The 20,368-nt window shown below is 43.6% G+C and overlaps 1 protein-coding gene across 4 annotated transcripts in view; it reads left to right on the forward strand.

Moving 5' to 3' along the window:
* The first annotated feature begins 1,277 nt into the window (after nt 1–1,277).
* Nucleotides 1,278–20,368, forward strand: part of GRIN2B (glutamate ionotropic receptor NMDA type subunit 2B) — a 439,543-nt gene continuing 420,452 nt past the window's right edge. For 2 of the 4 annotated variants that reach the window (XM_074403265.1, XM_074403267.1), the window contains exons 1-3: nt 1,278–1,371; nt 1,711–1,928; nt 2,963–3,392. The gene's annotated coding sequence lies outside the window, so the exon portion shown is untranslated. Of the gene's footprint in view, nt 1,372–1,710; nt 1,929–2,234; nt 2,274–2,359; nt 2,577–2,962; nt 3,393–20,368 lie in introns of those variants that run through there. The other 2 variants (XM_074403266.1, XM_003934543.4) reach the window with 2 other exon arrangements.

A 20,368-nucleotide genomic window follows, 5' to 3' on the forward strand; every position in this document is an offset into this window, starting at 1 on the left:
CAGGTGAATTCAAAACCCTGGAGACAAATTATTTGAGGGGCTTGGGTTGGCTGTTGTGTACCAAGAGGGCACAGCAAGTCTGGGGTGCTTCAGCCCTTCCCAAAAGGAGTGAAAGATCAGCTCTAAGTCTTAGAAAAATAGCGGTACCATTACTTAGAAGGACTAATTTGCATGTGAATACACTCTATTTGTGTTTTCACACAATGCTTATGTGTTTGTGTGTGTTAAATATGTTAGATTCAAAGCTTAAACCCTAGAAAAACCAGGACACACGGAAGAATTACTGTAGTTCAGAATTATGAGTAGTCTGGTCTATAGGACAGCAAAAACAAATCTGATGTCTTCTACGGACTAAAGTTCCAAGCCACTAGGTATATCCACTTCACACAGCCTTCTCTTTGTGTGGTCACTTCTCAGGAATGTTGGTGAGAAACAACCAATATGAAAAGGTTCCACCACTGTAATATTCTAGATATTTGAAAAGACAATGTATGAGAATGAAAATGATGCATATACAATAACATTAATATAAAAAGTAAACAATACCACAGATGTTGATAAGTGCTATTAAAATATAAAACAGTTCAAGAGGAAGAGAAATGAATGGATGTTTGCCTTTTCAAAGAGGGTGGGTTTGTAAATGCCAGGATATCCAGTTTCCTTTAGGGATTATTCACCGGTCTCATCATCTTCTCTTCTCGAGGTATTTAAATAACAGGATCCACTTTAATAAAAAATGTCAAACTCCTCACGCCGTCACTAGCTGTTAGAAAAGCACGCGTATGGTCTGCACCACACAATTTAGCCGCGAACAACACCTGCCTTGCTTTGCTTTTTATTGTGTTAGGCGTCAGCCTCTTGTGCTCAGAATAGATTTTAAGCTCCTTGAAGGCAAGAAAGAAACCGGCTCCAGACTGCGCCCGGCACGCAGAATGCTCGTAGGAAGCACAGGCTGATTTATGGAAAATACAGCAAGGGTCTTCCATTTCGAACTACAGCTCCGCCTTGGAGATGCTTTCCGCAGCCCGCGCGGCCGCCCACGGGGGGCACTGTCTCGCTCCCCTCGCCCCGGAGCCGCTGTCCCTCGGTGCTGTTCCCCGCTGCGGCCGGGAGGAGGCGCCACGGACTCGGGCTAAGCCTTGTCCCCCTTCCGTCCTCCTTCCTACCCCGCTTCCCCAGCACATGACGTGGGAAGCTGCCTCCGCCAGAATCTTAGCAAGAGGAGTGAGGGGGTGCAGGGGATTGGGGGTGGGGTGGGGAGGGGGGTGTGGAGAAAGAGGACACGCGTGCTCACACCCGCCCCCGGGAGCAGAAGCAGCATCTTCCCCAGCTTCGTGGGTTCCTCCTCCCACCGGAGCCAGGGTGTGAGAGGTAGGGGGGCGGGGGTGTGCCTGTGTGTGTGCGCGGCACGTTTTTGAGTGTGAGACCCAAATTCAGACCAGGCAACCTGCGCTCCCCGCGCCTCCCCCCGTCCCCGGTGATTAATACCCATTTTTCTGACGCTCCCCTCCTCCCCTCCTGCTCTGCCTCTCCGGCTGCCGCGCGGTTGACTTGCACAGCCTGCCCCCGCCCGCTTCCCTTCCCCCGGCTCCGCTCCTCACCAACTGGAATCTGGGCTCCTGCCTCTCCACCCCCCCACCTCCTTTTGAGAAAGGAAGGTTCCCCCCACCCCCTTTCAAAAAGCACTTCCTCCGGCTTCTTCACCTCTAGGAAATCTCGGGGCTTCGCTCTGTCGAGAGTGCTCATCACCACCATCCAGAAGTGCTGGCGTCCGAATGCACATCCCTTTGCCTTGCAAAGAAGAGTCGTGAACTTCAAAACCCCCGAGACGGATCATTAATCCTGCTTTGCAGGAAAGGAAAACCCTCCATCCCCAGCCACCCGCCACCCCTCTCCGGAGACTGCAACGGCGGAGGCGCTCGAAACCGGTACGTAAAGATTCGCTTTGGAGTCTCTCCTTTCAGTGTAGGGGTTTGGGGGTGTCAGGCAGATAAAGGGTCGAAGACGTGAAACCGTGAACCAACCTGGCATGAGGCAAAGCTCTGAAATCCAGCACAACCCCGCGCTTGCTAATTTGGACGTGGCTTTTTTTTTTTTTTTTTTTTTTTTTAAGGTTTTCTTGGTGTGTGTGTGGGGGAGGGGGTGCTGTGACTGGGTAGGGCTGTCTCTGGTCTTTTGGGGGGTTTCATCCCCTCACCCAGCAGACAGGCAAGGCAGCGGCGCCAGGGCCGGACCCACGCGCCGAGCCCATCCGTCCAATCGACACGTTGCAGGTGAAGCCCGGTGCGCTGCACCCCAGCGCGGCGGCAGTGTGAGTGTGCGCGGGGGTGAGTGTGCGCGGGGGTGAGTGAGTGTGAGTGCGCGCGGGGCGCGTGCGCGTCGGGGGCGTGTGTGCGCGCGTGTCAGTGTGCCCCTTCCAAGAAATGCCCAGTGTGCACCCCGTGCACAATCAGAACCCATTCAGCAGGAGCTCGGGGTGGGAGGCGGCGCTGCTGCTGGAGGCGATGGGGAGAGCGAGACAGACATGTCAGCAGCAATGCAGATGGGGCTGGGGGCCGCACTCGCTGGCGAGTTAAGTGGGGATTGTGTTTCTGCGTGTTTGTGTATGTGTGTGTGTGTGTGTGTGAGTGTGTGCTGCTGCATGGTGCCGCTTCTCCCTCCCTTCCTCCTTCCTTCCCACTTCCCTCCTTCGCTCGCTCCCTCCCTCTCTCCTCTTCCATTCAGGTTGGCTTTCCCACCTCTCATCCGTGCCTGTCCCAGGAATGGTATAGCCAGACCTTTTCTGAATTATTTATAGACTGGTACCAGCTGTTTTCAATTCCTCTCGTGTGCACTCTGTGGGAAATGCGGGGTTTCCTCCCCACTTTCCTTAAAACGAATTGATATCTTTTTCGGAATGCATTTTTCTCACCCTCCGGGGGACACGCAAATCAAGCCCTGACCGCCTCTTTTTCCCCCTTAGGAAGGGGACGCTTTGGGAATGACCATGCTCCACCGAGGGACGGAGCCGGCCCCCAGCTTCTCCACACAGAGCCTCCTCCGCTAACGCTCCAAAAACCAAAAACCATAATTGCCAGAAGAAGCGTTAAAAATCTATTCCAGCCACTAACCTCACATGCACACGGAATAATTACTCTGGATTCTGCATTGTGAGCTGCTCTTCATACCCTGAATTACCTTTGAATTAAATCTTTTTTTTTTTTGAATTTACATCTCTTCAAGACACAAGATTAAAACAAAATTTACGCTAAATTGGATTTTAAATTATCTTCTGTTCATTTATCCTTCGTCTTTCTTATGTGGATATGCAAGCGAGAAGAAGGGACTGGACATTCCCAACATGCTCACTCCCTTAATCTGTCCGTCTAGAGGTTTGGCTTCTACAAACCAAGGTAGGGCAAATTCTATTTTATTTTTTCCTTACCTGGGGTAGGGATTCTCCTTTTATCTATGTTTTCGAGTCCCTCGAGTGGATCTTTTTGGAAGAAAAGGTCACAAGATATTAAAATAATGCTGTTTGAGGGGAAAGGCTTATTACAAAGAAGGAAATCGCCCATGGTTTTTTCTTTTTATTCTCTCATCAAACAGGTTTTGGCTTTTGAGGGGCAGTGGGGGTGGGTGTATGTAGGCACAAAAGATGTTGGATGGCATCAGGGGGATATAGATAGATAGATAGATAGATAGATAGATAGACAGACACAGCCAGCCAGGAGACCTGTGTGATTTTCGAGTTAAATAGCATTTTATTCACCCAGAACTAAAGCTGCAATTTTTATGGGAATCTAGAAATCTTTTTTTTTTTTTTTCCAGTCTGGCTTTTTCCCCTTGTCACCTTCATGCCTCTCTCCCTGTCTCCTGTCTTTACCTTCCTAGGCATCCTTTCTATACCCTTTAAAACAGATAAAAATAATGATTGAGATTACTCTGATTGCTGCCCTGAAATCCACTTGCTGTCTAAAGGGTTGACACCGGGCCCAGAGATCCTGGGAGGCCTATTGCAGAGCGGCAGGTCTAGGTGGGGATCGGGCTGGTGTAAGAACACCTGGAATTGAAGGATGCTGCAGGTTAAGAGGACTTAAATCTTAAGCTCGGAAAGGAGGAATTCTGTCAATATTCTGCTTTTAATTTGTATTTTTTCCTGTGCTATTATTTTTGAGCTGTAAATTTCTCCTTCTGTCTACACATCTATTTATACCCACACATCCTCCAAGCAAACTGTTACTTCCACACTCTTGCAAAATGGCTATCTTGCAGAGTTCTAAAATGCTGTGCATGTGGAAGGGGTGCAGAATTCGACACGTGAGTCTTTGTGTTAAACAAAGAGATTTGCTGTTTGCATGTGTTAGTCTTGTACCCTCAAAAATGGAATTAATACTTTAATATTTTCCCTTTCATCAATTTTTACAATATGTGAAATGTGATTAGGCAGTATTTTAATGTACTTGAGAAGAGAAATAGCAGGAGAAATGGAAAAGACTGATGACTCTTCAGCTAGTCCCTCATGCAATCCAAGACAACTCTTGAGAAAATCAAGATCATTCATGGGTCGGAGGGCCACGATGGTGAGTGGGCTGCTCCTTTTCTTGCTCCACTGACCATACTTTCCTGAACTCTGAAGGCGTCTAAATGCAGGGATCAGATTGGGATAAAGATCTCCAAAACCATGTAGCAGAATCAGTAGCATCATTATTCTTCCTAAAAGTATTACCACCCTGCAACACACACAAATTTTTTTCTGGCATTTTAAAACAACAATTCTTTGATAATTCAAAATACTGAGAGGATGTGGGGAAGAGGTGGAAGATCTTTGTCGCTCAACATGACAGCAAATGATAGTTCTTCATTATCCAGAAAGAGCAGATGTAATCCAAATTCACTAACCCCCTTCCCCAGGTTTCATTCTTTTGAGCTTTTATTGTTGAAATGCTACTCTGTAGTCATGGTGTAATCAGAGTGAGAGGGTGGGATCCCACTTTGAACCATGTTCTCACCATGTCTACAAATAGCTGAGGTTATCTGGTGTGCGCTCACCTTAGAGACACCTGAGCTCATTCCCCATCTGCTTCCACTCCAAGTAGGAGGAGGAACTCTTAATTTGACTTCAAAATAGAAAAGAGGTATGGGTGAGAAAGGCAGCTCCATGTGCAATGCTTTCATACATACAGATGGACGAGGAGAGAAGGGCATTGCTGAGGCACAGGGCTCCTTTGGCATCCCCAGTGCCACGACACCAGTGCCCCGCACCCAGCAGGTCCTTTGGCACGTTTGTTGGTGATGGGGTTGACAAAGGGGGTTGTTGGACGGTATCTCAGCTACTTCATTTATCTTGAATGCCCACGGATGAAGCCAGGTTCCAGGCTCTCATTAGTTGTCCCTAAGACTAGGTGAGGTTGAGAGGGGAGGGTGTTGAGGAAGAGAGGGAAAAGTGGGTGGGAAAGCTATAAAGGGAAAGGAGAAGTGATCCACCTGGAAAGGGTTTGTTAGGATTCAAGGTGGAATCGCCACAGGTGGTCTGTGCCTCTTCACCATCCAAAGCCATTTCGGAGACCCTGATAAGGAAGCAGGTGTTCCCCATCCTCGCGCCCAGTGTCTGTGAGGCTGTGACTCAGTGGTGTTCTGAGCCGTCTCAGGCGCATTGTTCTCGTCCCCCTTTTGCCCCCTCACTGTACAGAGCTGACTGGGTTCTATTTTGTCTTTTCTCCTTCAGCCACCCGCCTTACAATGTGAGTGACATGGGAAAAAAAGGTGGCTGCTGGTGGGAGGAAGAGCAAATTTAATTTCAATTGAGGAGCCTCCATGATGTGCAATTAAGAAAAATAATAATAATGGGAAATGAAGACTTCCCAGGAAAACACAGTTAAGGATGTTAGGTGGGTGATTTCAAGAAAAGCAAAACAACATGGTTATCTTCTGTGTCTGTGTTTCAGGTGTGGTAGAGCATGGCGGATCTGTGAACACAGTGATATGGCAGTTTAGAGTTAGGTGTTACATGAGGAGAGGAGCAGGGAGTGCCACTGGATTGTCTAATTTTTCCTCTCCCATTGGTTCCATCCCTAGGAAGCCTGTCTGTCTGAAGATCCTTGTTTTGCTAACGTATATATGCAGTTTTTGCCAGGGATGGATGCAGACAGAATAAAGAAGGTAAAATGACAGGAAAGGAGGGGAAAGAGAAAAAAAATCCTCTCTTCAGTACTTTGCACACCAAGTGCTTTTCTTTAAGGCTGATTGAGAAGAGCGACTTCCTCTGGGGAAGGGAGGAAGAGCAGGAACCTGATTTGTGTTCTTGGTTTACCTCCAGAAAGATAGCTTCGGAATCTTGATCATCTTCCTTGACCTTCATGTACACGCACCCAGCCTTGTGTGGGGAGTGGCAGGGGTCACCTGGGAGGTGGACATGTGGACTGAAAATGGGTGGTGGAACGAGTGGTGTTTGACGGGGAGAAACAGGACTGAGCTGATCCAGCCCTTGGCCACAATATTAACTTGTGAAACATTCTTCCAGTTCCTCCGTGAACACAACACACCCAGGGGACAGGATTGTTTTTTCTATATTCTTATTTAAGAATCTGAAAATGAACGTGACATATCTACTACTACTAACAGGTTAAACAAAAAAAAAATTGTTAATATTTATGGTCTATAAAAGGAGACAGGTGAAAGGACAGATTGTATGGGAGGAAATCATAGCCCCAGATCAGCGTCTAGAAGCCAGGGAAGAGAAAAAAGCCAGGATCGAACTCACCATTCTAAAGGTGGGAAAATCATTGTTCCAAAGGATAGCCTTGTGTCTTTAATAATGAAGACTGGGGCTGACAAAACCACTTACCTTGTGTATCTTGTTGGAATCAAAAGTGAATGAGCTGGAAAAATTAAGCTGCTTCTTTTCCTCAGTGTGATTCTATCCCATCCTTAGGAATTCTAGAAATTTCTTTCACTAAACTACATTTTCAGTTACTGCTCTGGTGCATGACTGGATACCAGCATTGTCTCTCACTTTAAATAAATATAGATCAAAAGAGAGTGGTCTAATGAATTGTTCACATTTATTAAAGTGCATCTCCTCTTTGCAACCACAAGAAGTCGTCTCTGGGGAGAGTAGATTAGTGGTTGAATTGATGTTATCTTCCAGAAGGAGGCCAAAGCTAGAACAGAATGTAGTCAGGATGAAAGAGCAGGCATAGCTCAGAGAAGGTGGGTTTCTGAGGTTCACCTGCGGCTATTCATGGTGCCTGTGGCCATTACACAGAATCCATTGTGCCATGAACTTTTGGGGGTATTGTGAACCCATCGAGATGTGTTTATGAACCTTTGGTTGTTTTCTTGATGTTCTCCAACTGCCTTATTTTTGGTCTTTTCACTTCCTTGCGCTTTTGGCAGAGGTTGGCAGAGAAGGGACCTGGTGCACGTCTATGTTGTCCCACTGGTGAATCTCTCCATGGCTGCCCCAGGCTGTGGGATTGCCTTCCTTTCTGGTCTTCACCAGCATGTGCTCATGCTTCTTAGTTTATCCTGATTTTGTTTATATGCTGTTTCCCTAAGAGGTTTGTGAGCTCCTCAAGGGCACAGAGGTGTTTTCTTCATCTTAGAATCATCTGTGCTTAGCATAGTGACTAGCACATAATAGATCCTCAGAAAATGTTAAATAAATGAAAGGAGAAAGAAAGTGAGATATTAATTAGTCAAGGATGTTACATGTGGTTTGTTCTGTTGGGTTTAGGAAGGGTTAAATTTACGCCGTTAGATGAGATCAAGAATATCAGAGCTATGTGACACTTTAGAAAACATCTACTTTGAACTTCTCATTTAATAAAGAAACTGAGATTCAGGGACATTAAGTGATTTTCCTAAGGTTGTATAACTTCTTAGTGCTAGGGCTTTGCACTCCATGCACTAGCATTCTTAGGGTGAAATGTAGAGGTTATCTGTGGATTTTAAATGTCTACATCAGTGCTTCTCTAACTTTATCATATATTGAAATCATCTTGAGCTTTTGTGAAAAGGCATATTCTAATTCAGTAAACCTGGGCTGGGCCTCCACATTTTGCATTTCTAACAAGCTATCCTTTGATACCAGAGTTGCTGGACAGTGCCTCACAGGTCCACACCATGCCTGCATTTAATTATAGACCATGGTTAGTGGTCTTGGCACTAGATTATTGGCAGGTCTGCTCATATTCTACTTTTGGGATTCCAGCACTTCTGCTTTGTTAAAAAAAAAAATCAGAAAGAAACCTGTATACTTCAAGTTCACCCATCTCCTCTCTTCTTTCACTCTTTCACCTGCGCAATCTTTTGCCTGCTGTCTTCGTTCTGTGCTCTTTTATTCTTGTCCTTCTCATAACTGAGTCTTCTCTTTCTTATTTTTCTTTTTACTTCCGCCCACTTTTTAGTTTATCTCTTTATTGATGTCTCTTCATTTCTTTTACACTATTCTCTTCTTTTAACTTCATTTATTTTCAAGTCTTTTGCTTTGCTCAATTATTCAATAACATTTGTTAAGAATGAATGTTTGTCAAACATTGTGCTATGAAAAAAATTAGCTATCTGTACCTTCCAGTAGCCCAAGATCTAGCGGTGTGGACATGTATAAAGAGATAATTGTATATTTAGGTATGATCTGTAAAGGAGAGAAGTCTGGGAGAGTGAGAGGGACTTCATGGTTCACATTTAAATTATGTCTTGAAGAAAAAAATACTGTAAGAGATTTGTAGGAGGCAGAAAGACAGGTGATTTTATGAGGACAGAGAGCATATGAAGAGGAAAGCTGGTGTGTAAAGGCAAGCCTCCCGTTCTTCCTTGCATCCCTTAATGCAAGGAAAAGAACAACACAGGAGTGTGCTGCTTCTTTGATTAGGAATTTCAGATTACAAATGAGAAGGTTCGAGAATAAAGCCAGGGTCTTCTTACAGGCCCTAATTTCTTCTTAATGATTCTATAGTTAGTGAAATCCTAGCCTTGTTTATTAGGCTTGTCTCTAGAATGAGCAAATGATACAGTTTTCATCTTAGACCACTGGATTGCAGCTAACTCTGTTGATGGCCATTACAAAGAAAGGGACAGCTGTTAGTTGGTTTGTGTCCAAAGAGAAACCTGGATCCTAGCCCAGGCCAAGCTACTCAGAATAAAGGACCAGCCTAGCCCACGTGTTTCTCGAGTAGGGAGGTAAAAAGTTGCCATGCCCTTCAGACACCAGCTGCTTTCTGTAATGGCAAAGGGGAGTGATGGATGAAAAGGGATCCCATTATTCCTAGGGGATTCACACAATGCTTTTTGGTAGTCTATTTAGAGTGGCTTGAAATTTTAGAGGTTTTTACTTCTGGAGGTGTCCAGGTATGCAGATGTTGGGGATATGCCTTCAGTCACCTCTTGCCTAAACTATAGCATTGATGCCTAAGGGAAGATGGGCTTGAAATGGATGATTCCCTAAATTTGTTTTGTATCTTTTTCTGCTCCTTATCTTTTTACCCTTTATCTACACTTTCACCATTCTTTGTATGTTGTGGTTTGTATTTGTTTCATTAGCAGTAGAATCCTAAGCTCAGCCTGATGACTATTTAAAGATCCATTACATATACAGAGAGTATCCTGGATCTGAAGATAGGTGGGTGAGTAAATGCCCACCATGACTGACTTAAGACCCATACATTCCAAGGGGACTTGAGAGGCAGATCATGGGAGGCACAGCAATAAGGCTGAGCCCTGGGCCCCTGCGAAGGTGGTGGAGGGGAGGCAGGGCCAGCCCTCTGGGAATGGCAGACCTGGAAGGGGAGAGAAGCTATAGACTTTGGCCCTCCTTGGAGCACAGCTTGATGGGGAGCAGAAAGTCTGTAGTAGAGGAGCTTCCTAGATGAAGATAATTAAGGTTTCAATGAATTAACCCTTTGAACTGCTCACTCCACTCACCAACGGCAAACTGTGCCGTTGACATGCCATCTCTGTGTCTTTCCTCACTGCCTCACTCAGACTGAAAATGTCTTTCTTTAGAAGGAAATGCCAAGCCTAAAGATCCCATTAATCTTTATATAGACCCACTCAAGATTTCAACCAGATAGAATTTCTTAGGAAATCAGATCTTGTTTCTTTTTTAAGAGGGGAGACTGCAAAACATTGGCTGAATAAAAGCACTACATGGTTATAGGAGGGGAGAAGAGAGTCTTGGAAGAAGCCTGAAGCTCAGGTGAGGACGCTCATTCTTTCTCTCATAGCTAATTGTATTCTGTGAAAATGGCCGGACGTTCTTAAGCAATCCTCCACCTTCTAGGGGCCGTAGTCTGGTCGCGCAGATGCCATAGCAGTTTGTACCTTTGGATTCGAGATTAGCGTATTGGATATGTTATCCAAATCCACACACACCCCATGCCCCTGTACATACGAGACTTGTGTATGGATGGATATGTTTGTGCAGTGACTTACCTACCAAATATGATAGCCCTCAAAATCTTAAATGCATTAAATGTATGCAACTTAAGTACAGTAACGCATGTGGTCTGTGTGTGTGGCACAGGATAACAGAGCAATAATGCTGACAGCCACCTTGGAGGTTACCTGTCCTCCTCGACAACCACCATTTAAAAACTGTGAAAATACTCCTAAGGTTGGCCACGTGGCCTAAAGCCACATAATATGGTCAGCCATGTCCGCTGAGCCTCACTTCAGTGCCTTCCTCTCCCCTGCCCTGCCTCCACACAAGCCCCCATGGAATGCATGGCCCTAAGTCAGCCCATGGTGCGCACTTGCTCATCCACGTATCAACCAGAGTCTCAAGTTCTCTCTTGATATGTAATGGGTCTTTAAAAACATTATGTTTTTTCGAGTCGTCCAGTAGCTACATGACAGTAAAAGAGGTGGTGGTCTTAGGAGTCAAAAGCTTTTATTTAATTCTGCTTGTATTGCTTGGTTTTGTGACCATGTACAAACTCTTGACTCTGGACCTCAATTTTCTAATTTCTCTAACAATGACAGTAGTTTGAAGCAGTGATTTTGAACTCCACTTCAATAACAGAATCATTCACACAGCTTAAACAAAAACAAATACAAAAAAACTTAACAAGAATAACAACAACAAAAAAAAGCTAGTGATACCCATGCTCAGACCCTACCCTAAAGAGTTAAATTGAAATCTCTTGGGGAGGGATCCAGGCAATGGTCATTTAAGAAACTTCCCCAAAGGATTCTAATGTGCAACCGTATTTGATAATGACTGGGGAAGATGATTGACAAGGCACCTGTTAGCTCTAAACATTATGTTATACTAGCGTTTTAACATGAAGGTAAGACCTTGTCACTGTTAAACTGTTCTGTGATTAGTAGAGGATCCCTGGGCCTGAAGTTAAAAAATAAAAACTGCTGGGATCTGAGGATACTTAGTCTACATATTGCACACAAAGGGTGGAACTCGGGGTTGAATTAAGGGAAGCTTTCTCAATGCTGACACGGACCTGGTGCTGAAAGTTAGGAAACTCAGGGAGAATGCTTTCCTGACACCCTTAAAACAGGTGTGGCTGCAAAATAGGGCGAGCGGTTCTTGGTTTTGCAAACATCCTCTGTTCCACTTAGTCTTTATTGAGGGTGCCCCATTTCTTGTTTCGGAGAGAAAATCTCATTTCGGTCCTTTGTAACACTGTAATGTAGGAAAACTATTAATAAATGGGGCTGGCTAAGCAGACCCTGATTGACTGGTGAGGGGTGTGAATGGTGCAATTATCTGAGTGCTAGTTGGAATTCACTAGCCCCGTTGCCCTCCCTCTCAGTGCCTGAAGTGGAATATTAAAGGCACGCAGAGGAGGAAGAGGGTAGGAGGCATCAAGATGTCATTCTTCCCTGACTGTAACTTTAATCACTGATTATTAGGCTGGCTGGGTTAATAGTTTTCTCACATCCTTCCTTTTTGGCTTCCCCTCTTCCCTGTTTTAAAATAAATGTAAACCTAAATGCGCAGAAGCAAGAAAAAAAACACAGATTTATGAATCCGTGTCTTTAAAGACAAATTATAAAAGGGTAAAAACATTACTTCTGTTTTAGACAGCTGCCAATAGCCATTGGAGATAAAAGAGAAAGGTTAAGTGTGTGGTTTAGACTCTCAGTGGTGCTTGATGGGCTGTGTGGTGATGTGAGGCACTAAGTATTTAGGAGAAAACTAAGAAGCATACTGCTTGTTCTGAATTTTCAAATATCTACAGGCTGGCCCTACATAGGAAAAACATCGAAATCATGGAGCTACTGCAGCCTTTACCATGGAATTTGTTACCATGCAGATCAGTTTCACCTGTGAGCTCTGTGGAGCCACAATTGCTATCTTCGTGGTTTGTGGTTCTTCTTCTTATCACCTTGTTAGGGGCTCCAGAATTGTTTCTGAGCTTGAGGGAAAATGGAGAATATTTCTGTTTTCCTTTGATTTTGTTTACATCTGTGTCTTGATTTTTCCTTCCGCTCACATAGGAAGAAGGACTGCAGAAGACATTCTACCCTGGCCAAATATAGGTGCTCAGGTTCAAAAGATCTTTCCTGAGCAGGAGAATGCTACTCTTTGGATTGCTGAAGAAAGAAAGACTGGATGTGTATGTAGTGCGTGTGTATATGTGTGTTTAGAGCCTGCATGTAGAAGAGAAATCACTTTTGTTTAAAAGTGATCAAATTTGTTGAAGTGATCAAATTTGATTAATTTTTTATTTTCTTATGAGGACAAGATTTATGTCCTTGTCATTTTATGTCCTCAGTGCTTAGCAGAGTGCTCTCTGCACATGGTCAGTGCTCAGAAAATGCTGGTTGTTGGTAAAGATGATGATGGAAATGAATGTACATTGAAGATAAAGCTGACATGTTTATTCCTTTTATGTTTCCATTTCCTTGCCATCCAAGCACCTCTTAATGCTTTGGGTGAGATTTACTAGACTTGAATAGATGAAAGTATCTTTAGTGCCAGCTTTAGGCTGATGAAGTGAAAATACACTCATTCCTTAGTGCCTCACTTCTTTAAGCTTCCTTTCACTTGTGTTCCATATGGACATTTCTTCAAAAAGCTCTCTCTCATCACTAATGATGCTGTTGCCCTTCCTTTCAAATTCCATGTAAATACTGTTCATTCCTCAAGGTTCGTCTCAAAGGCAGGCTCCACCATGAAGTCTTGCTTGATCTCCCTGACTAGAAGTGAACTTTCTGAAGCTATTTGTTCACAAACTCCTTTTCCCTCTGTTTGTGGCGCTCATCTTATGCTGGCTTTGGGGACAGATCTCTAGTTTACCTAGGTAGTCTTATCTAGTATCCTTCAGTCACCTTCAGCGTGCTGGACTTTCTGGAATAAATGGGATCATGGTTACCTTCTCAACCGCTCCTTTTTGTTATGTACGTATTTACAAAGTTGCTTTGATTTCAACATGAAATTCAAGTTTGACACGGAAACTCATAAATGATCTTCCAGTAACCATTGCAGGCAATCTAGTTTATTGATAAGTCTGCATTTATGCAACTGAGACAGAGATTAGGAAAAGGAGTGAGAAGGTCCTGGAATTATGTAATCAGAATTTATATATCACTTAAGAAGTGGAGTGAAAATGCAAAGAATTACTGCTGTCAGCCTAAATATAAGGATTATCTATAAAGAATTGCCTTGCTTTTGCTTGGGACAAATTTCTGTTGAAAATTATATTCTAGATTATGCCCATTATATTCTAGATTATGTTAATGTACATTATCTCATTTAATCCTCACCACAAGGCTGATAAGATTATTTCTGTTTCTCAGATAAACTGAGTGAGGATTAGAGAGCTGAACGTTATACAGCTATAAGGAGCAAGCCAGGATTCCAATTTCCATCTTCTGATTCTAACCCCTGACTCTTTAAATTATATGGAGTTGCCTCCATGTTAAAAAAAAAAAAAAAAGATAAAGGTTTATGTTGCATGTAGTGGAACTCATAAACAGCATGTACTTTGAAACTTCAGCGAAAGTGATTTTCTTCTAGATCCCTTCTCTTGGGGCTTTGCTGTTGGTAAAAGGCAAAGCTGTTTTAAACTAGAAAAATGTATCCTTACAAAACAGCTGATTTCTGGACCTTAATTTAATTCAGTGAGGATGATGGGTGAGAAACTCATGGTACTGGCCATCAGCATCTTATTCACTTCATATATGGCTAAGACCTGGGCATCATCTTCTTAGCCTACTCCTACAATTCTGTAAGTCTATTTCACCTCTGAAATGGAAGACTCTAGTTTCTCTAAGAGGGAGGGAACTATTCACTTATCACTGATGATATGATCTTGGACATTTTGAAGATTCTCCATTTTCTTGTATCTATTTCTTTCTCAAACCCATTTGCAAGCTACTCCTTTGAATAGAGACTAATGGTTAAGTGCATGAGAATGGCAGTCATAAGTACTGGTTTGTGTTTGGATTTTACTATTAACAGGGTCATCATTATTGTTAAAGAGAAAATTCCAAAAAGGATATGAGTGAGCTAGTTTTGTTTCAAATTTCTATATCAACTCTTAACTCAGGGGGCAGTTTTATAGAAAATAAATGTAAAATACAAAGGTCAAATTCCCATTTTTTTTTCTATTACGAAAGAGAATATCCGTTGGTGCCACATGGAATTCTCGTGTCTTAGCTTTACCACATGCATATTTTTAAAAGGCTCTTCAGTAATTTGAAGCAAGGTGGAACTGAGAAAGGAAACCTTGCTGAATTCACTTCCTCATCTGTAAAATGAGGTCTTTAGGGGACCAGTTATCATGTTGATCCTCCTAAAACTTCATTTTGTGGATTGAATAAGGAAATGTAAAAACTCTCCTCAACCATAAGTGTCATATACACATGTGCAATATGAACTAATAATTAATAACTGCATTCTGCTCCAAATAGCCAGTTTTCAATGTATTATTTGGCCTTGAATTCAATACATCCACTTTCAGTGGACAAGAAAATGGAAAACATTTAATGGGCAAGACATGCCGTGAGTGGTGAGGCACGCAGCATTCTGAATGCAGAGTGGCACCTAGCCATTGTGACCTGCGGTTTCTAATCTTTGGTCTATGTCTCCTTCCCAGGTTCTCTTTCACAGTATTTCATTGAGAAAACTAGATAAATACTTGTCAGAAAGGAGAGCAAAACTAATCTTTCTAGCTTTATGTGTGAAACTATTTTTTCCAGGCTTATCTTTTATCTTTACATGATGCAAGAAGCGAAAAGATGGAGATGGTGACACAGGGACACAGGCAGGGGTAAGGGATACTGTGAAAGACTGATTTACACTCCAGACCTTTGCTCCTGCCTCCTGCTCTGACTTCAGTGCCTTCCCCACCTCCCCTCATGCCTGCAAGTTTCAGCTCAGGGATCCTCAGCTCCAGGTGGTCCTGTCCCCACAGGCTGGAATCACTGCTCTCTTCCTGCTCCCATAGCCCACCCTGGGATGTGAAAGGACTGCTGTCGTGTCTCTATCCAGCCCACCTCCCCATGTGAATTTCTCAAGGGCAGAAACAGCATCCACCCTCGTGTCCCCGGGTGTGCCTACAGAATGCTGGTGCATCGTGCCTGTTTAATAGATGGCTGCTACTTTGCTGTGAGCACTACAGGGCCTGTGTTTAGTGATTTACATGAATTGACTAATTTGACCCTTTCAAACACACATAGTGATACGTACATCTATCTGCATTTCACAGATGAGGATACCAAGACATGAAGACGGTAAAAGCTTGCTTTGCTTAAATGGCATGACCAGGATTTGAACCGGGCATTTTGGCTTAAGCTCACACTCTTAAACTCTTTGCTTTACCACTTTGTAGTACATGTTTATGGTTGACTTGATGCTTGGAGACTTACAGGAAACATACTGCATGTCTGGTCCCGTGTAATAAAGAGACTTGAGAAAGAGAAGAGGGTGCACAGCAGAATTTGAAAGGTGGTTAGAACCTGGACTTCTGTGAATGATTTGTGGATCTTTCTTCAGATGTGCTCATTAGCTATAGGACACAGCCAGGACAGTCTTCCAGAAATGCATAAGAGTGTAATTAATGTAATTGTTGTTGAGTTATGCAGAGGGTGAAATGTGCTGGATTTTGAGCCCTGTCATCCTCAGCTCCTTGCTGTCATCTTTGGGTGTCTTACATGTTTCCCAGCTCCTGTCTTCTCCGCCTTTCTTTCTGCAGTGTAGCATAGTAGCAGGGGCAGAAAACAGTGATTTTCTCCTGAGCAAGAACTCAGGAGTCAGACTGCCAGGGTTTATGTTCTCACCCTTGTCATGTATTGGACAAATGTCTTTATTTCTTTGTGCTATCAGATTCCTTATTCATTGAATGGAGTATTCATAATTCTGGATTTTTAGAGTTGTAAGAATCAGGTGAGTTATTTCACTTTGAACAATATTTGTCACCGAGTAGGCATTGCATAAATATTAATTACTATGACTTCCCCTGTTCCCAACCCACTAGCTATTCAATCAGAGACAGTTTGGGTGTTGCATTGTGATGCTTAATTGTCCCATGTGGACGGCCACCAGTCATTTCTGAATTAGAAGCTTCCAGATCAAGACTGGCTTCTTTGACTATTTCGTCAAATTACACCTAGTAAGAAAAGACAATCTGGCCATGAGGTGCCATGTTTCTGGAATATTTAGAGAACATGAATTTTTAGTATAAAAACGCAGAAGATACCAATGGAAACCAATTCATTGGGGATTCAAAGGTTCAAATGAGCCTAGGACAAAGTCACTATGAGCTGATCACACATGAAAATCTGTAAGCAAAACTAAAACAAGCCAAAATTTGAGAAAGAAAAGGATGGTTTTCAATGAAGGAAGGCAATAGAGGTAAAGACAAACCAAATTGGATGTGGTAACAATAATCACATTTCTAAAGCTTGATAATGTGTCTGTAGTTTTCTCATATATACTATCTTCCTCATACGCTATTCGGTCTTCTTAAGAACCCACCAGGAGGAATTCTGGGCATGAACTATTATCCCTGTTTGAAAGGTGAGGAAATTGAGGTACAAAGTACTTCAGTGATATCAAGTGTTCTAATGATTGCCCAAAATTATGCAGCAAGAGGAAGAAAAAGCTAGAATTCAAGCCCAGCTTTTCTGAATCTCATGTCCGGGGCTTTTTCTCCTCTGCATGTGTCTTGGGACAGTTTAGGACAGCAGCTTGCTCTCCTAGATGAGAAAGTCTGGAGATAGCCTGCTCAGATAAACAAAGGGCTTATTCTAAAAAGAAAGCCACTTCAGTGGGCAGGTAGGCATCTTCAGAAATGGTAAAGGTAGTGAAATATGAAAAGGAAGATTGACATGCAAAAGATTTAAGAGTTTAGGAACAAGGGAATTATTATCATTTTACCTCTCCACCTTCCAAAATTTCCACAATAAAGCACGTTGTTTTTATATTTAGAAAAGATAATTAGGAAATAAAAAATGAAAAACTTTAGTTTTATGAGGAATTAAAGGGAAAGCAGTAAAAGCCATCTTCATAAGAACAAGAAGTGTATCTTTAATTTCTTAGAAGTATAATTGGGAACTGGTTACTAACATGGAATCACACATGTATGTGCGTGTGTTGTATAATCTGGATTCTAGCATGAGTTAGGGAACATGAGGCCAATATAAAATTGGAGAGGATTTTAAAACATTAATTAAGGAGAATATGATAAATAACCTCAGGTCTTCATGACAGATTCTAAAATGTCTTTAACAAAGAAGTGGCCACTGCAGGGCCAGAGGCTGCCAGTCGGGAAAGTCACAGAGGACTGGAAAGATCTCTGCGAGCCACCGTATAACCTTCTTTGAAAAAAGAGATGATGGCTAGAAATTATAAACTCATAAGCTCAAATATTAGGTTGCAAAAATATCAAACCTGTCAGTTACCTTAAAGAGACCAGGGCTAGGCACCCTCAAAATGACTTTCTAGATAACAAATCCTATTAGATCTGGGGCTCTGTGAGAATTTCAGGCTTGGCAGGCTGCAGGAAACTGATATGTGTAATTAAGGAAAAGTAAGAGAAGTTTTAGATCTGGCTTACCCTGAGATTCTACTTTCTAAACAGGGAAAATGGGGTGGGTTAAATAGACGGTGCTCAAAACGGAGTGACGGCAGTGGCTGCCTGCTAGGGCAATGCCGTAGATGCTATGCGGTTCTCACCTGGGGGAGCTTGGACCCAACCTATATTAACTTTTTCAACAAAGGTGGAGGCAGTTAAATACTGTGCCTGCTTCTCAAGTCTGAACAAAGAAGGCTGAGCTCCTGCTGAGGAATGAGGTGTTCTGCGAGTCAGCTTTGCGGCGCTGGTGACACAAACAGCCTGGCTTGCAGCCTGTGAAGTCCATACTGCTCACCTTGACCCCCAAACCCGCTTCGTCTTTGCTGCCTTCCCACTTCTACCCTGACCTTTAATCTACACATTGAGGCAGCAATTCCTAAAATGAATGTGCTGGATCCTCTTCCCTGAAAAATCTACTTTTGTGCCCATGCCTCAAATTCCACACAAAGTATTATTAGAGGACTTAGGATCCCTGAAGCCCATCTATGAATGGCAGGTTAAGAGCCCTTGCTCTGGACCATGTGCACACCCTGGCAAATATTCTTCTAGTTACTTGTCTCTAGAAGGTGAAGACTTTGGAGAACAGCTTTTCCAACCAGCTGCATGGATTCATTTATAGGATGTTTATGAAGGTTTGTGGCCAAGGGCAGGACCTCTTTGCTGTGGAATCGAATTTAATGCCTATCCTCCAAGAGCCGACACAAACCAGGAGCTGAGATTTGGGCAAAAAAGTCTAGAGAAGAAGGCAGAATTGATGGTGTCTTTAAGGTGGTAGGAATCAAATAATGTAGGAGCTCAGACGTGGGTGAGCCAATGTGACCACCCAGGGATGGGAAGGCAAGTACTTCGGAGGGAATGAATGTGATTCAGATATACTGGAATAAAGGAATACGAGCTTGCTTTATTTTCTCTACTATGTTAGCCATCTCCCAGTGCACCCTAATAGACTCTGACTCTTCACTAAGGCCCTGAGAACAAATTCTAGCCACAGCCAGAGATTAAGTCTCTATTGGGACCCCAGGATGAAGATTTCTTAAAATTTCTCATGAGGTTCTCCTCCTCTCTCAGGAAAGTTGATATTCAGTGGATTCTCTCTTCACCCTTCCCACCATGGGAGATTTGTCTCTTTTTTCTCCTGGGTGCCAAGCAGTGCCTCATGCGGACAGCTCAGTCTTGGCACCATCAGGATCCTGGGCTGGTACTGCTATGGCTTTTATACCATGCAAGCCTAGATCTTGAATAGTCAATGTCCAGAAGTAAAGATGGGAGTCCCAATACCACTCTTCAGAGAGGCAGCCTGTGGGAGTCAAGAGCTGGGTCTTTGATGTCAAAGGGACTTGTGTTCAGAATCCTGGAATTGCCACCAAGGGACCTTGGGTAAGGCATTCCAACTTTTGACTGCCAGCTTTCCTTCTTCTGTAAAATGAGGGTTATATGGAGGTTAGATGAGGTGAAGTATGTAAAGCGCCCGGAACGGATCTCAGTGCCTCTCTTGTCCATATCCTGTGAGTAACGCTGCTGATTTCTCAGTAGGCTAGGAAAAAGCAAAAGGGATGGTCCTTGCTGGCCTTCTCTATCTTCTTTTCTTTTTCTTACCTAAGTGCCTATCCCAGCCTGTGCCTCAACGAACCTCTACTCCGGCTGTCATGCCGAGGAGAATTGCAGAAGTTGGCTGTGTTCATTTCTGCTGATGGAGTAAAGTGAAACCCAGTGCCTAGGATAGCCTCAGGAAATTGGGAGTGTCACAGAATAAGCCCAGAAATTAGGTGTGCCCAGGGGGGTGATCCAGAGAGACCTGTGGGCTGGGAGCTTTGGGTTATTAGAGAAAATGACAGGAGCAAGGAAAGGGATATTTTAAAAAAGAAACGGTGACACTGATGAAAAAGAGGAAAGTGCCATATCCAGGACCTGAACTTCCATCAGCTTCTCTGGTTTTTCTCCACTTGGTGTGTTAAGGAGGAAAAAACTAGGGAGGGAGAGAAAAAAGGAAGAGGAAGGATGAGGAAAAAAAGGGTAGGAGGAAGAGGTGGCGGATGAGTGGGCTGAAAGGAGTCTGCCTTCTCCGACAGCGAGGGGAAGATGGTGCAGACAGAGGGTCTGTCTAACTGCATTCCCCAGGGAGGGACAGTGCCCATCGCCCTTCTTTTTTCCTCGCCTCGTGGAGGCGGCAACAGTTTTGGCACTCTATTGGGGGACAGTCAGAAAGCGACAGCTGCTCTGCCCCCCTGGGAAGTCCTGTCTGGACTCCAGGGACTTTTTGTGACCTCTTCATGGAGGTCAGCCAGCCCGCCTGCCTGCCAGCCTCCAAGGCTTGCTTGGTTGGGTGTTACAGTCACTATGATAATCCA

This window comes from Saimiri boliviensis, chromosome 7 (assembly GCF_048565385.1).
Source record: "Saimiri boliviensis isolate mSaiBol1 chromosome 7, mSaiBol1.pri, whole genome shotgun sequence".
Lineage (NCBI taxonomy): Eukaryota > Metazoa > Chordata > Mammalia > Primates > Cebidae > Saimiri > Saimiri boliviensis.